Genomic DNA, 18222 nt, shown 5'->3' with positions numbered 1-18222 from the left:
AACTTAGGCGAAAGTGCTTCCTGCAAGATTCACCGTAGAACCTTGGCCTCTCTCCCACTCTGTTAATAATTTTCTGAGCATGAAGTATGGATGACGCCAGGGAAAATGAACTTTAAGTTGTGAGTCTGACAGTGGGTGAAAGAGATTTACGTAGGAGCCAGTCATGTAGATGACAGTAACGTAGGTGTACTTTAAGCTTCAATTATGTTCACTTCGTTCTGCTTCACCCTCTCATGGGCAGTCCCCATGGATACAACAGGAGTGAGCAGAAAAATGTTAGCACTATCAAAATAGTCTATAAATAAGTTTTGGAGCTGGTGAATCTGAGATTAATAGAAACCACCAGCAGACCACTTCACCTAGAAAGTGCTGTGCAATATCTACTTAAATTTCACTGATTGTAAGGTGCTTTTAAGTCACAAAAGGTAAATAAATGTATAACTGCAAATATTTCTTTGATCAAATACATTGCTAATTCAGGGAAGCCAACCGTAGACAAAGTTCGTACAACAGTTTAGGAGATAGAGTCATTAAGTCACAGAATACACATCAAGTCACAGAATACCACCATTAAGTCTATGCTGGCTCTCTGTCGAGCTGTCCTATCAATTCTATTTTGCTCCTCGGTGTCTTTACTCTCCGAGCTTCTTGTCCTCGTGCTGATCAATTTTTAAAAAAATTATTGATATCTTGGCTGAAGGTTTGCTCGCTGAGCTGAAAGGTTCATTTCCAGATGTTTCGTCACCCTACTAGGTAACATCTTCAGTGGGCCTCAGGCGAAGCACTGCTGATGACTCCTGCTTTCTATTTATATGTTTGGGTTTCTTTGGGTTGGTAATGTCATTTCCGGTGGTGATGTCACTTCCTTTTTTTCTTAAGGGGTGGCAGATGGGGTCTCACTCGATGGGTTTGTTGAGAGAGTTCTGGTTAGAATGCCATGCTTCTAGGAATTCTTGTGCGTGTCTTTGTTTGGCTTGTCCTGGGATGGATGTGTTGCCCCAGTTGAAGTGGTGTCCTTCCTCATCCGTTTGTGAGGATACTAGTGAGAGAGGGTCATGTTGTTTTGTGGCTATTGGTGTTCATGTATCCTGGTGGCTAGTTTTCTGCCTGTTTGTCCAATGCAGTGTTTGTATTCAAAAAGAATGGGTACCCAATGAACCGATTTCCCAGCAACAAACCCAAACAAGCAGACAAAACACGACCAGAAACCCTAGCCACTCTCCCCTACATCAAAGACATCTTGGAAATGACTGCCAGACCCCTTGGCATCATGGTAGCCCACAAACCCACCGACACACTAAAACAGCAGCTAATGAACCTGAAAGACCCTATACAGACAACAAGCAAAACTAATGTCATTTACAAAAAATCATGCAAGGACTGTAACAAACACTACATTGGACAAACAGGCAGAAAACTAGCCACCAGGATACATGAACACCAACTAGCCACAAAACGACATGACCCTCTCTCACTAGTGTCCTTACATACGGATGAGAAAGGACACCACTTCGACGGAGAGAACACATCCATCCTAGGACAAGCCAAACAAAGACATGCACAAGAATTCCTAGAAGCATGTCTTCCAACAAACACATCGAGTTAGATAGACCCCATCTACCACCCACTGACAAAAAGAACAGGAAGTGACATCACCACTGGAAATGACATCACCAACCCAAACATATAAATAGAATGCAGGAATTATCAGCAGTGCTTCGCCTGAGGCCCACTGAAGTGGTTACCTAGTAGGGTGATGAAACATCTGGAAATGAACCTTCCAGCTCAGCGAGCAAACCTATATCCAAAACCTCAACCTGAACTACAAATCTCCTCAAAACTCGCTATCATTGACATCGCTTCTTCTACCACTCTCGAACACAGGTCATTACTACTCACTACATAAAAAAGTTCTGCTTCACTTCTCCCTGAAAGTCCTGCCCTAGTCCTTTTACCAAATTAACGGGAATGCCTGCCAAAACTCCCCTCAGTGTCCTATGCCCCAAGGAACAGGCTCAGCTTTTAAAGTTAATTTGTAACTAAAATGTTTCATGCTAGAACCATTCTGTGAAATCTTCTCTGCACACTCTCAAGGGCCTCTACATCTTTCTTAAAATGTGGTGACCACAACTGGATGCAGTCCTCGGTTTGGGCATACCAGGGTTCTGCATTACACCAGTTTGAGGAAATCCATCTATTCCCTTCATTTTGCCAGGTTCCTTCTTTCATGTCTGTCTGGTTAGAGATTTTGGAAAGACACAGAATCGTATGGAAGATAGAAGCAAAAATGCTCAGGCAATGGATGACACGAACCACTACATACAGACTCATTTTGTAGCCGTTGAAGTAGTTGCCACCGTCTCCAAATATCTTTTGTATTTCTACATATGAAGCCCAAAATTACATGTGCATTGGTAGCTACTCTCTATACACTCCGTCACCTTCAAAGGGCTGCACATAAACCGCAAGCCCCAGGTTCTTTGTTGTTTACTTTTTAGAACTGCACATGAAAATTTATAATCCATTCACACACAGCTTTCATGTGAAAACGTTCTGCCTGACTTCCAATCCTGCTGGATTGAATCAAATTGAATTGATTTATTGTCACTTGTATTTAACAAATAAATAGTAAAAAGTGTAAGAGGTCGCCAATATCCGGCGCCATTTTGAGAGTTACAGACGATATTAAGATATAACTAGAATTTGACTGAAAATAGAGTTTTTCCTCCCTTCTTGTGCTCTGTTCAACATCAGGGGTGGGGTGGAGGGTCTTCACAATGGGCTTCAGGCCCAGCAAGACCCTCCCACATCACAGTCTATTCCAGGAGCCCCACTCTGGGGCCACCGTCACCGCTCCTGCATTCAAGGAGGGCCACACTGGGTCTACAGCCCCATCGCCGATCCTACCACTGCTCATGTCGATCAGCCTGGAGTGCCCAAACCGGCCTACTGCATCGCCGTGGCTAGAGCCTAATGTCCGACCCCAGATGCCACCTTCTCCGCCAACCACAGAGGCCACCCTGCCACTGCCACCTTCTTGAAAGCCGGTGCTGCCAACACCGCCTCGCATCTTGCACTGCTTGGCCCACCAACATTGAAATCATAGAGTTCTGGTGCCATCTCTCTTGCTGCTGTGCCCACACACACTGCCTTTGTGAGGTCTTGAAGGGTCGCTCTCCTCCGCTCTGGGCTTGCTGTCTCTGAGGAGCTGACTCGCGGTGCCATTGATTGGGAGGCAGGGCTCGCTCTCGCTCTGCACAACACCCCCTAAAGGCCAATACGTCCTGATATTTTCAGCACAGAGACCCAACAGTTCACTTCTAAACAATTTTCTTTCAATTCTCTTCATAACTGCTACTTATAGATCCATAATTCTGTTGGTGCTCCTTCAGTTCTTGCAGTAATTGTCATGACTACACCATTGGGCAGGTATGCTCTCATCTGCTCATGCCTCAGCGTTCTGTGATTTCTTTCTTAAGCACTCTCTCTTTCTTTTCCATGGTCACTCCTTAAAATTACCTCATTAATCAAACAAACCTGGTGAGAAATAGTTTGATCATAATGACAGGGTAGATGCTGAGAAGTGGTTTCACCTTGTGGGAGAATCTGGGACCAGAAGACATAATCACAGAGTCGGGGTAATCCAATTAAGGCTGAAATGAGGAATAATTTCTTCTAAGTGCAATGAATCTGTCGAATTATTTCCCATAGAGGACTATTGAGACTGTGCCATTAAGTAGATGAGGTAGATTTCTAATCCCTTGGGGAATCAGGCAGGCTAGCGGAGTTGATGATTCTCAGATTATCCATGATCTCCGATTCAAAAGTCACTCGACACCAGGTTATAGTCCAACAGGTTTATTTGAAATCACAATAACCTGGTGTGTGATTTTTGACTTTGTTGGCTGTAGTCGAACACTGGCACCTCCACATCGCGATCTCTGAATGACAGAGCAAACTCAGTGGGCTGAATGTCCTACTTCTACTCCTGCAGCCTTTGAGCTTACAGCAGTTTAGGTGTGGTAACCTTACTGGGAATCCAGAAAATGAAACTAATTCTCTCAGTAACGATGACCACGAAACCATCATTTGTTGCAAAATTCCTTTCCTTTAAGACTGAAAACAGACATCCTTGCTTGGAGCGGATGACACGTCACCCCATTCCCACAGCAATGATGACTTTTAACTACCATTTGAAATAGCCTTGCAACTTTTTCAGTGAGATTGAATTGTTAACCTTGGCACAAATGCTGCTAAACTGCTGAGTTTCTCTACCACTTTGTTTTTATTTCAAAGGCAATTAGGAATGGGCAAGAAATGTCAGCCATACCACCACTGCCCACATCCCACGTGTGAATTAAAAAAAAGTTCTAGTGATTTGCTTTTGGGGCTTTTCTGGGGCACTACATAATTGCAAGTTGTTGATAGAAGGCCCAATCTTATGCTGTCCTCATCTGACATTACATACTTACATTTTCAAACATTGATTATGGGAGGAAAAAAAAATACCCTGTAATCTTGAAACCATAAATTAACATTTTAATTTCAACTTCCACCCACCCCCACCACCTGAACAAGCCTTTTTATTTCTGTCTCAGAATGGTTCTAGGGAAATTGTATGGCACTTGAAACACATTGCTCTGAAACACAATGACTGCCACTAGATGGTGTCATTTGCACAGAACATTTTGTACTTGAGTCATACAATGGAGTAGAATTGCAATTTATTGTCATTGTATTTATGAAAATGTGTAGAAGGTGCCACCATTCAACTCCATTTTAATTATAAATTATAAATAGAAACAACTGAGACAAAGTTAGGACAGGGCTCATCTTATAATTCCTCCACAGCTCCTGCAGTGGCATTATTAGAATTCACATGACACTTTATGGAATGGCAAATTGCACAACTGAAAAGTATCTTTAAAAACCTTTTACATTTCAAGAATTCTCTTTTTGCTGAGGTCTCAAAAGGTGGCCTTGGTGATATCCACGTGGATTGAGGAGGTTTAAAATTAACCTCGACTTGGTCCTAGCTTGCACCTATGTGCAGTGCTGACTCTGTACAGCATCTCTTCAGTCTCTTTGAGAGTGAAGTCTGTGCTATAACATCAACTATGCATGCCCCTTCTGCAATGTAAAATCTTTGTTAAGGATTATCAAAACACACTTTTCAGGATTGGTTAAAATTCAAACTCTTATATTCAACTCAGATCCAAGGAAATTTTTAAAAAGGTTTCATTATTGCAATACAAAAAGAGCTTTACAGTCAATTAAGTTTATTGGAATGTAGTCACCATTGTAGTGTCTGAAATAGTCCTACAGTCCTCCAGGACGACCATGGTTTTACTAATGCTGGAAATGCAGTGATGACAAAACAAAGTCCCACAAACAGAAACAACCAACTCATCTGTTTTAGTGATTTTGCCTGAAGATAATTATTGGCCAAAGTGCTCTTCAGTGTATCTAACTTTCACCTGTTTCTTTGTCGGTGACACTTCAGCACAGTTCACCCAATAGCATGGACCTTTGCTTGATTTTCTACACAGCAGTGCAGCTTTTGTCTGGTCTGATCATTGTCCTTTATGTCATTTTTTAAAAAATGTTTGGTCACAAACTCTTATTATGTAGTTTGATGACATATTCCAATTTTGGGTTCAGGGCAGACTGGTTTGAACAGAAGACAAAGTTGGGGACAGTCTTCAGATTTTGGTTTCAATCTTTTTGTTTTGCCAGTCTATCTTCCTTTATGTGCTCCCATCTATGTACTCTCTGCTTCTTCCAAACAGTCTCATTTGTGTCTTCCAAAGTGTCTTTCTAGCATGTTCCAACTCCACCCATGTTATATTTGCTCAGTAATCTGCAACTCCATGACATCATCACAAAGTGGCTCCAGGTTCCTGGAAGCCTTACAAAGCCAATGGTCACTGCATCTCTGTGCTCCATATTGACAGTGAAGCAGGAGTTTAAGGCTCATGCTTCCGAGGGAACCAGGTTCCATTCTTCCAGTCTACAGATCCAAAGACATCATCTGAAGAATAGCAAGGGTAATTTCCCTGGTGTTTGGCCAATATTTATCACTATAGTAAGATTATTATAAGGTCATCATGCCATTGCTGTTTGAAGGACCTTATTGAGTGCAATCAGGTATTCTGGTTACCTTGGAAACATAGCAAGTACACTTTCAGAAATGTAGAAGAAACAGGAAGAGTAGACCATTTGGCCAGCTAAGCTTTGTAGTGATTGGAACCAGGTGGATCTCATGGACTACGAGATCCTTAATTTGTCCAGGTTAACAACCCCGATCAGCAGGCCCTGGCTTACAGATATGAATAGGATATTTAGAATCTCCTCACTTCAGGGACCGATTCAGAGTTGGCTGGCCACAGCCAGTAGACTGTGCACATGTAAATAAAAGGTGGATAAAAGCAAATTACTACGGATGCTGAAATCTGCAGTAATTGGCTTTTATCCAGTGTTTAACCCACTGCCACCTCTCTTCCAGGAATGCCTACCCTGAAGTAGTACTGCTCTTCTCTCCAACAGGATTTTCATTTGTCTCTCTCCCCCGTCCACCTTCATTGCTTTCCTTCCAGCTTTCACAAAGGGTCAGTTAGACTCGAAACGTCAGCTCTTTTCTCTCCTTACAGATGCTGTCAGACCTGCTGAGATTTTCCAGCATTTTCTCTTTTCGTTGTGAATAAAAGGTGACTTGTTGGCACGATACCGCCCTCTGTGCGGTTATTTCAAGTTGGCTGTGCCATTCATGATCTTGTACATCAATCCCTTCTTGCTGCACCGTCCCCACATCCCTCGATACCCTCCAAAGTCTATCATAGCTTTCAATGTATTCAATAACCAAGTGTTCACAGCCATCTGAAGTAGATGATGGCAGAGATTCAGACAGCAGAGAAGAAATTCCTTGACTGATCTGTTACACCACAGCATCAACCACTCATTCTTGCGTCTCTAGCTATAGGAACCAGTCTCTGGGCATCTATCCTGTCAAGCCTCCTCAGAACTTTAAACTTCAATAAGATCAGTTCTCCCACTTTTTTTTTTTAAAACTTTAGAAAGGTATTGGTTCATTCTGCTCAATCTGTCCTCATTGGAAAAACTATTCAGCTCAGGAAACAATCCAGCAAACTTGGTGCTGCGTTTGGGACATCCCGAAATCATGAAAGGCACTGGATGCATTGAAGTTCTTTGCTGTATAAAATGAAAACATTCAAGGAAGAATGTCACAAGGACTCAACAATAGCTGATCAGAGAAATTGAACAAGACAGAAATCAATGACAGAAATCAAAGACAGAACGGTAGAGTCAGAACAATAAATAAAAATAAATGAAGCTGCAAGAACAGAAACACCAGTTTGAATAACAAAGGATAAAGTGCTACCAATCAAACCAACCACTCTGCAAAACGTATTGGACAGTGAGTAAATTACATGTCAAATTGCAAGCATAAATTAAGTGTCCCTAAGAAACTTCACCAGTTTCTTCATCCCCCCTCCCCCCACCTTGTCTCAGCCGGATCCCTCCAGCCCGGCACCGCCTTCCTGACCTGCAGTCTTCTTCTTGACCTCTCCGCCTCCACCCTACTCCGACCTATCACCCTCACCTTGACCTCTTTCTACCTATCACATTTCCAACTCCCCTCCTCCAAGTCCCTCCTCCCTACCTTTTATCTTCTCCTGCTGAACACTCTCTGCTCATTCCTGAAGAAGGGCCTGTGCCCGAAACGTCGAATCTCCTGTTCCCTGGATGCTGCCTGACCTGCTGTGCTGTTCCAGCAATAAAGTTTCAACTTTGATCTCCAGCATCTGCAGACCTCACTTTCTCCCTAAGATTACACAGGAGATGATAAGTGAACTTGTTCATTCACACAATTCTCACAAACATAAATTTCACAAAGGAGAATATGAAAAACTGATGAAAGGTTAGCAACTAAAAATGTCACACAACTACCTTTACTTATTACAGGCATTGACATTTACAGCCATTCCACATTTGCAGGATTTTGTGAAAAAATTACTTTTAAATTAAAATTAACTTTGGTGAATGCGAGAAATCTTGAATTCAAACCAGGTTGGATTAAACTTTGTAGCAGGGCTTGTCAAGGCAAAAGGCCAACACTTCAGTGCATCACTGAGACCAAAAGACCATAAGAAATAGCAACAGGAGTAGACCGTTTGGTCCATTGAGCTTGTTCTGCCATTCGACGGGACCATGGCTGATCTGACATTCCTCATATCCACTTTCCAGCCCTTTCCTCATAACCCTAGATTCCCCGACTGATCAAGCAACTATCTATTCCAGTCTTAAATACACACAAGGACTGTGCCCTACAGCTTTTTGTGGCAATGAATGCCAAAGACTCTCAACCCTCATTAGAAATTCCTCCTCATCTCAGTCGTAAATTGGTGCCCCTTTATTCTGAGATGAAGCCTTCTAGTTCTAGACTCTCCTATGAGGGGAAAGATCCTCTCAGCATTGATCCTATCAAGCACCTTAAGGAACCTAAATGCTTCAATGTGAACACCTCTCATTCTTCTAAACCCCAGTGAATATAGTCCCAACTTGTTTAGCATTTGCTCATAAGACAATCCCTCCATATCAGGGATCATCCTAGTGAACCTTCTCTGAACTACCTTCAATGAAATTGCATCTTTCCTTAAATAAGGAGATCAAAGCTGCCCATAGTAGCCCCGATGTGGTCTCCCCAGGACCTTGTACAGTTGGGAGTATTATGCTGAACTGAAAATGTGTTGCTGGAAAAGCGCAGCAGGTCAGGCAGCATCCAGGGAACAGGAGAATCGACGTTTCGGGCATACGCCCTTCTTCAGGAATCTTATGCTGAACTACTGGTGAGTAGATGAACTTTCAAACTGAGGGCCCTTTAACTTTTCACTGAGATGCAAAAGACCCCTTTCTCATGATTCAAGATGTTTTCCCCAACATTTACTTGTCAAATCTATATCATCAAAACAAAACTAGCTTGTTGCATACAGAGAGGATACAGGAATATGACCTTGAGACAGAAGATCATGCACGATCAGATTGAATAATGCAGTAGGTTGAAGTGGTCTACTCCTGCTCCGAATTTCCATAGTGCATTGCAGACTGTAAGTAATCTAATTTAATCTAATGAGTTATGAGACAAATGCCTTCTGTTATGGGCCAGGCCAGACACCCTCCCCCAACCCCCAACAAAATATTTCAAGAGAGTTGCCTGGACCCTAATTTTTCCAGTTGTTTTGGGCACGTGTAGAGTGGATATTCCAGGACTGATGCAGCTGCTCAAAACCCCTCAGTTTTAAACAAAAGAATTTATTTACACAGTTGTTGTTGTGTTACCATAATCTTACCAGACCATAGGGGTTTCTCATTAGAGAGAAGCGATTGGTGGTGATTTAACCTGAGGGCAAGGAAAGAGATTGAGTAGGAGAATCCTTCATGGTAACCTCAAACTGGTGACAGGAACTGAATCCACGCTGTTGGCATCACACTGCTCTGTAAAACAACAATCCAGCCAACTGAGCTAAACCGATTCCCTATTTACAGAGTACCAAATCAAAAAAAGGGAACAGAATAGCTTAACCTATCCAAAACTCCAACAGACTATCGCAACTTAATGATGCTGTTCCAAATTCCTGCAACAATTCCCATAAACACCGCTTGGCACAGAAGGTTAAATCAAACACCGGGTCTTACAAGAGAGAGATGGCAGAGAGATTCAGCGTGGACCACCTTCTTCCAAGTAGTTGTTGCTTTGACCAACAACCTCAAAACAACTGACTGAGTGAAAAGCTGAGCTGGAAGAACTGGCCACCCCCCTTTCATTGTACAGGTTTTTTTTTAAAAAAGAGCCTTTTGCCTGAGGCAATATCTATTAGCGGTAATCAAATTGGCCCCAAAACCCATCCAAACTAGATACCCCAGAACCTCTGCATTTACGACCACACTTGGGGAAAAAAAACCCAAGGACAACATAACCTCGTTAAAGGAGCAGCATCGTCACACTTCACCAGATGAGTAGCTAATTTCCATACCGGAAATGGCCCTATTAAAAGTCTATGAAGTAATGACCATTTTATAAAGCCTTTTGTTAATAGCAGAGTAGCTCCTCACTACAAGGGGAAGCCCCTAGCCACTGGGGGCAGCCTATCTATGGTAGCTCAACATCAGGCTTAAGGAGGAGCTGTGGGCAAGGAGCCCTTGCAAACCCGATCCACACCCACCCCTCTCCCCAACCATGCCCCCTAACCCTAGATATTTCCCCACTGACTATGGACCAACTGACCTTTTTCATTTATTAACATAAATGTACCTACTTGAGCTCCCAGGGTTTCCTGTCTATCTCAGCAGTGACCATTGTGGCAATGCCAAAGCTTCAGTGCTGCCTGCCATCCTTAACTGGATGGTGGGTCAACAGGTGGCCAATTGGATCAGCTCTTGGTGCTGGCTCAGGTCTCACCTTCAACTCCAAGGTCAGGGTCTCAAACGCCGCAGTAAAATTCAAACCAAAACAAGCAAGTCATTTAGCCCAGTCAGAGAGCGCCTGGGCATTAGGCATACCCTTCTCATGCACAATGACAATTCTATGATTTATTCTTTCACAGAATGTGCTTACTTCTGGCAATGCCAAAATTACCTATCTCTAAATACCCTCGGTAAAAGAGGTAGTGATCCATTTCTTGAATACTCTTGTATGGGAGTTGATTTGTAAGTCTGTGGATGATATGAAAATTGGTGGATTGGTGAATAGTGAGGAGGAGAGCTTTATATTACAGGAGAATATAGATGGGCTGGTCAGATAGGTTCATGAGAGAAGATGGAATTCAATCCAGATAAGTGTGAAGTGATGCATTTGAGCAGGACATTGGTGAAGCCACTTTGGAGTACTGTGTACAGTTCTGATCACCTTTCTATAGAAGGAAATTACTGAATTGAAGGGGGTTTATAAATGATTTATTCGGTATCTTCCTGGGACTGGACGATTTAGGTTAGAAGGAGCTGCTGGATAGCCTAGGACTTTTTTTCACTGGAGTATAGGAGGTTGAGGAGTGACCTTATAGAGATTTATAAAATCATGAGGAGCATAGAGAAGATCTTTTCCCTGGGGTGGGGAGTTTAAAACAAGGGGGCATATTTTTAAGGTGAGGGGAGAATGATTTAAAAGGGAATACCTTTTCACAAAGGGAATAAACCAGAGGAAGTGACATATACAGGTATAGCTACAACATTTAAAAGATATTTGGACAGGTACATGGATAGGAACAGTTTAGACGGATATGGGCCAAGCGCAGACAAGTGGGACGAGTTTAGTTTAGGCAACTTGGTCAGCATGGACAAATTGGACCAAGGGGTCTGTTTCTGTACTGTATGACTATAAATACATGATAAATAGTCGGACTCTGAGATGCAATGAGGATCAGAGGAACCTTTGTACTTATGTCCACTGTCTCTTAAGATATTTGGACAGGTAGATAAAGCGGCATAAGTCAGATAAGTTGGCATATGGAATCCTTGCCTTTATTGACCTGTTGGACTATAACCTCGTGCTGTGAGATTTTTAACTTTGTACACACCAGTCCAACACCGGCATCTCCAAATCATGATCTTTATTAACTGAGGCATGGTGTTTAAGAGCAGGGAAGTTATGATGGGCCTGTATAAAACATTGGTTAGGCCACAGCTTGAGTATTGTGCGCAGTTCTGGAATCCACATTATAGGAGGGATTTGAAAGCACTGGAGAGGGTACAGAGGAGGTTTACCAGGATGTTCCCTGAACTGGAGAATTTCAGTTATGAAGAGAGTTGAGACAGATTGGGATGGTTTTCCCCTACAGCAAAGGAGATTGTGCAGGGTCATGATTGAGATGGACAAAATTATGGGGGGAGTGTAGTCAGAAGAAATTTCTCCCCTTGGTTGAGGGATCAATTACTGGTGGCATAGACTTAAAGGAAGGGGCAAGAGCTTTATAAGGGGATGAGAGGAAAAGATTTTTCATCCAAAGGGTGGTGAGAATCTGGAACTCACTGTTGTAAGGGTGGAAGTGGCAGAAACCCTCAACATTTAAAGTAGTATTTAGGTGCGCACTTTCAATGCCAACGCATACAAGGCTCCTCCATCGCCAGACCATAGCAACACGACGGTTGGAGGAAGAGCGCCTCATCGTCCGCCTAGGAACCCTCCAACCACAAGGGATGAACTTGGATTTCTCCAGTTTCCTCATTTCCCCTCTCCCCACCTTGTCTCAGTCCCAACCCTCGAACTCAGCACCGCCTTCCTAACCTACAATCTTCCCCCACCCGCACTCCAGCCTATCACCCTCACCTTGACCTCCTTCCACCTATTGCATTTCCAACGCCCCTCCCCCAAGTCCCTCCTCCCTACCTTTTATCTTACACTTTCCTCATTCCTGAAGAAGGGCTCATGCCCGAAATGTCAATTTTCCTGCTCCTTGGATGCTGCCTGACCTGCTGCGCTTTTCCAGCAACACATTTTCAGCATACAAGGCTTTGGGCCAAGTGTTGGAAATATCACTGGAATAGATAGTTGCTTGTTTTCACTGGTGCAGATTTGATGGGCTGAAGGCCATTTTTCTGTTGTTGTAGACCTCTTTGACGCTGAGATATCTGCCATCACATTTCAGAGGACAGTAAAGAGTTAACCTTATTGCTGAGGGCTGAGATACGGATTATGTCAGATTGCATAAGGATTGCATAGTCCCTTCCTTAAAAAACCTCAGTGAAAAAGATCTTGTTTTAAAAAAAAGGTAATTCAATTGTCACCAATTTGAGCTTTTTCATTTCAGACAGCAAATTACCAAGTTATTTCCGAGTGAGAGTTTAGTCGCAACTTGATATTCATCCATGTACACCTCCAGTTTCACCAGCAAAAACACTAATGTGGTCATTCACGTCATTCACAAGGCTGGTGTTCAAACAAAAATAACTAATTCCCACACTGCCTCTGCACAACTGAGTTGTTAGTAAATACACAGTTGGGAGTAGAATTGGACCGTTAAACTCTCAATGCCAGTGTTTTGATTTTATTCCGTGTCGTTCAGTTCCATTATCGAACAGTTGGAATATTTCTTGATCCAGTTAGGAGCAATTACTGCAGATGCTGAAATCTGTACTGAAAACAGGAAATGCTGGAAATCACAGCACAGGTCACCCTTCATCTCAACTTGAAAGGTTAGCTTGCTCTCTCTCTCCATAGATTCTGTGTGACCTGCCGTAATTTCCAGCATTTTGTGTCCTCTGTTTCTGATCCCAGGCTGATTTCTAAACCTTCCACTTGCTCCACTTTGCTACAACAACTAGGCTTCTCACTATGTGGAGGGATAGTCACCTTTACTTGTTGACAACACAGATTCTAGCCACACTTAAGTCACCTAGTAGACTTAAAGTTCCTGCAGCTCGATGGGGACAAATCAAGAGCATGCATTTAATCCCCATTAATAGTGTAGCACCTTCAGCCACTGATCCAATAAACTCTCCACCCCCATGGTTCTCTAAAGCTCAGAAAATTAGAATCTTACTCAACACTCTACACCGTCCCACACAGAGTTCAGCTGCCTCCTTATATCTGCAGTATAACAACTTTCTTTCTAACCTCCAATGACATCACTGAACTCTGCTCACAACTCTCTCCTTCTGCTGCCAAATCATCACTAAAAGACTTTTATGGCTAGCCTTCATGTGACTACCATTCAAAAAGCTGAAAATAATCCAAAAACTCAATCTCTCTGCTACTGCTTAAAACAAAACTCCAGCAAATTATGTAGACACAATTTTCACTTGGAAAATCTACACCGACTTTTCCAAATCGAACCACTAGTGACTATTACAAATTCTATCCCAAATAACTTTCTAGAGGTTTGCCCACTATCAAAGTCAAACTGACAGTGATTGCTGGGCTGATATTTACAAGCTGTTTGAACAAGATTTAAATGGTTGTAATTCACCAATCCTTCAATACCACTACCGAATCCAGAGAAGAGTTAAAGATAATTGTGTTTGCAATTTCCAATCTCACTTCCTTCAATATCTTGCCTCATCAGATTTAAGATGAAGCAGCTTGTCCAAAACAGCCTCCTTATTCCTTTTAAACCTTTCAAATGGGGGAGTTTCTGCCTGTCACCATGGACTGCGCAATATCTGCCATGTGGGCAAAGACAGGCGCAAGATATTCATTTAATATTTCAGCCATGCCTCTTGCCTTTATGTAAATCCCCTACTCCTATTTTTAACACTTTTACTATTGACGTACTCCAGAAGATTCTGGGATTTCCTTTTGCCAGTCTGTTTTTTAAATAACTTTTCATTGCTTTTCATCTCCCTTCTGTACTCAGTTGTATTGACACCGACAACTTTACAACATTCTTTTCATATTTAACTTACTATCTATCTCTGTTGTCATCCAGCAAACTATGGATTTGTTTGAACTATTTTTCGTTTTAGAGGAGACGTATCTTTATTGTGCCCAAGCCATCACCTCTTGAAGATAGTCCATTGTTCAGCCATTCTTTTTCCTGCTAATGACTGGCTCCAGTCACTCTGGCACAGTTCCATCCTCATTCCATTGAAAACCACTTTGGCCAGTGAGTTATTCTTACTCTGGATAGGCCTACATTGTCTACTGTCCTTGTAAACCTTATATCACAATGATCACTGTCCTCTAAATATTTCTCCAATGTCACTTGATCCACCCGATACCCCAAAACATATTTGGGAGCCACACCGATGTAAGAAATTCTCTTAAGCACAATCTACATACGCTGGATTATCCCTTACACTACGATTCCAGTTGACATACAGACAATTGAATAACCCCATTAAAACAATGAATGACATTTATGCGTCTGTAATTTCCTTGAAGAGGTGTTCCTCTATTTGTTCCTTTGTTCCATTTGCTAGTGGTCTGTATGTTACACGGAGCATGAAACTGCAGCCTTCTTATCCCTCAACTCTAACTGTTTCAACTGGGTTAATGTTTAAAAATTCAGGGGTCATCTATTTAAAATAGAGAGATTAGATGCATTTTTTTTCTGCCAGAGTGTTGCAGGTTTTTGGAGTTCTTCCTGGAAAGAAGTTGGCAGCAGAATCTTGAGTCTTGTTAAGCAAGGGGATGAAAGGTTATAATGGCCAGGCAGGAATGCAGACTTAAGGTTACAATCAATCATGATCGTTTTGAATGACTGAGCTGAAGGGCTTATGTCTCCTCATTCTAATGTTTATATAATTCAGCCCCCTGAAACAGGAGAAAGAGAGAGAGAATTGCAGATGCTCAAGATCAGAGTCAAGAGTGTGGTGCTGAAAAAACAGCGCTGGTCAGGCAGCATCCTAAAACATCCTCTTTGTCCAGCACTGTAATGCTCTTAATCAAAAATGCCACACTTTTAATCTTTCCCTTTATTTTGCTGAATACTGTAGAACCAGGAATATATAATATCCAGATCTGCCCTTCCTGAAGGAGAAAGTGAGAACTGCAGGTCCTGGAGACTCAGTCAAAAAGTGTGGTGCTGGAAAAGCACAGCAGGTCAGGCAGCATCCGAGGAGCAGGACAGTCCATGAAGAGCTTAGGAGTGTCCAGCACCACACTTTTCAACTCTGCCCTTCCTTAAACCAAGTTAATATCACACCATTATAATCCCCAAAGGCAGTCCTGTAACTCCTCCATTTTAGTTACTTTATTCATGCATACATACATATACACACAGTACAACCCTGATTTAGACTTCATTACTTTCTCCCTTACTCCAGTCCATCTACTAAATTACTATTCTGTTTCACTGCTATCCATCTCTCCCAGTAGTTCATTCAGCCTGATATCATTTGTTCATATTCAGTGTTAATTTCCACACTTCTGCAGAGTTAACACTAACAGCACTAGCAAAATGTCCCACAAGGAATTCAGTCCAAACTCTGCTCAGATTCAATTTATCTGGCTTGGTACAGGTACCAATTCCTCCAAAGCCAGTCCAAGTATCCCAGTGAACTCCCGCCCCATGATCTCTGCAGCCACACATTTATCTGTCTTATCCCTCTATTTCTGTACTCACTTGCTGTTGGGAATTATCCAGCGATTAATTCTTTACAGATCCTGCTTGCAAATCTTCTGTCTAGCTCCCTAAGTTCTGATGACCGGACTAAATCTCCTTCCTACCTAAGATGTTAGGTACCAACATGGACCATGATCTTTGGCTATGGCTCTGTGACAACGCACGCACGCACCAGGAAGGAAACAAACCGACCTGTATCGATAACTGCAGAAAACACCTGTCTGCTCCTACAACTAAAGAATTCCCCAACTTCAACCCTCTACTCTTCTTGCTCCCCGCTAGGACAGTCAGGACTCCCTTGGTACCATGGTCTTGGTTCTTTAGGCACTCCTTCTAGGATTCTTCACTGATAGCCAAAATGTAAAATGGTTTAGTAAGCATGATCTCAGGAGACTGCCACATAACCTGCCTGGCAGATACCCACTGCCTGGCTGCCCACTTGATCTAAGATGCAGCGTGAACAACTCTGAATGTTTTAACGACATTGTTCTCTGCTTTATGGACACTCTTCAATGACTTTAGCCATTGCTCGAGCTCTAAAGCCCAGAGCTTAAGCTTTGTAACCAGTGATGGAGTTGACTAGTTCGTGAGAGGAGTTCACAACTTCCCACATAACACAGGACAGGCGTTCTGCTTGGCGGAGTTGTCCTTCCATAACTTAACTCGCACTTTTAAATCACTATCAACTGAAACTTGAATTATATTAATTTACTCTTGTATCACAGATTAGTAGAAAGTGGAAGGTCTTTGGCCTTACTCTCAAATTTTCTCCCTAATGCTGTGTTTAAAAATTATTTATTTATTTCCATGTTAGTTTAGAAATGTATGTTTTTCAAAATGTTTGGAGTTGAAACGTAATCTTTAATAATGCCTGCTCAACTCATGGGTTTCCTGCAACGTCCCTCAGAGACTTCTTTCCTCTGGTGTCTGTTCCCCATCGTTCTTGTACTTTTTTTTTGCGGGTGACTGTCTCTGGGCCTTCTGCCCCTTTCCCCAAACCCAAAATAAGTCTTTAACAGCAGGTAGACTGCTTGAATATGCTACACAGATTGGTGGAAACACAGCTCAGATTAAGAGAATGATTATGGAGTAAGGAGTTAGGGTTGGAAAAAGAATGCTACCAAATTAACAAATTAAGCATTTTTCCCTTGCTTGGCTATAATCACATCACAATTAATATGTACACTTTCCAATCTTCTTACTGAATAATCCTCCAAAATATACAGCCCACATTCATCACTTCAGGAAGAAAATATTTAAACACCTGGAACCTCAATCCAAATAAAGTGGATGACATCACCATAACACAGCAGAGAGCACAGTGCAAACACCAATATGTAAAATACATACAACTGTACACAGACAAGACTTAAGGTAAAGCATACAACAAGTCACGTGCTCAGACACATTCTAGCAATAACAGTAACTATTAATTTGTTGTACATCATAACTAAACCATTTAAATTTGAACTCTAGTTCTTTTTGGGTCACTTGAAAGTTGCACAACCAGAACCTCTCAAGATTCTGCCCATTTGAGGAATTCCAGCACACTTGTGTGATAATTAAACCTCCTCTTACCTTGTACATTCTTCACCTATCTCATTCTTGTTGTCACCGTCCTCTTTAACCTTCTCTTCCTTGTGTCATTTCTCAAAAACCGACTGACTTACTTGAATTTCTCCTTTCAACCTTAGCGTACATTACAATCGTTGGGTTTTGTTATGTTATTAGTAATGAAGGTGCATATAAATTATTTATCATTTTCAGTTTGTTTCAGATTAGGCTTTTTATCCCTCGGACCACAAATCAAAAAAAACTTAACGCCACAGTAAGTGTTTGAGCAAGTCTTTGAAAAAAAAACTATTTGTTCTTTCTCCTCAGCACTGCAATATTTGTTTCCTTAAGTGTTTATTCAATTCTCTTTTAAAAGGAAAAGGAATCTGTTCCTATCACCCTTTGAGAAAGTACATTCCAGATTATCATCAACCAGATTAAAACTTTCTCCTCATTGATGTCCACCTCCATTCAGGTTCTGTGCTAATTACGTTAAATTTGTGTTTTGTTTACTGACCCTTCTGCCATTGGAGAAAATTGCTCCTCATTTACTCTATTCAAATCTTACTTGATTTTGTACAACTTAAATTTA

The 18222-nt window shown here is 42.0% G+C and overlaps 1 protein-coding gene across 5 annotated transcripts in view; it reads right to left on the bottom strand.

The window, feature by feature from the left end:
• The window catches only part of pak1 (p21 protein (Cdc42/Rac)-activated kinase 1), a 236992-nt gene that overhangs the window by 61661 nt on the left and 157109 nt on the right, over positions 1-18222 (bottom strand). The gene's annotated exons all lie outside the window — the stretch shown is intronic.

The sequence above is a fragment of the Chiloscyllium plagiosum genome, unplaced genomic scaffold (genome assembly GCF_037043375.1).
Source record: "Chiloscyllium plagiosum isolate Xiang-an unplaced genomic scaffold, Cpla_swu_hap1 HiC_scaffold_6, whole genome shotgun sequence".
Classification (NCBI taxonomy): Eukaryota; Metazoa; Chordata; class Chondrichthyes; order Orectolobiformes; family Hemiscylliidae; genus Chiloscyllium; species Chiloscyllium plagiosum.
The sequence above is the reverse complement of the archived record's forward strand: the minus strand, read 5'-3'. Positions and strand labels throughout refer to the sequence as shown.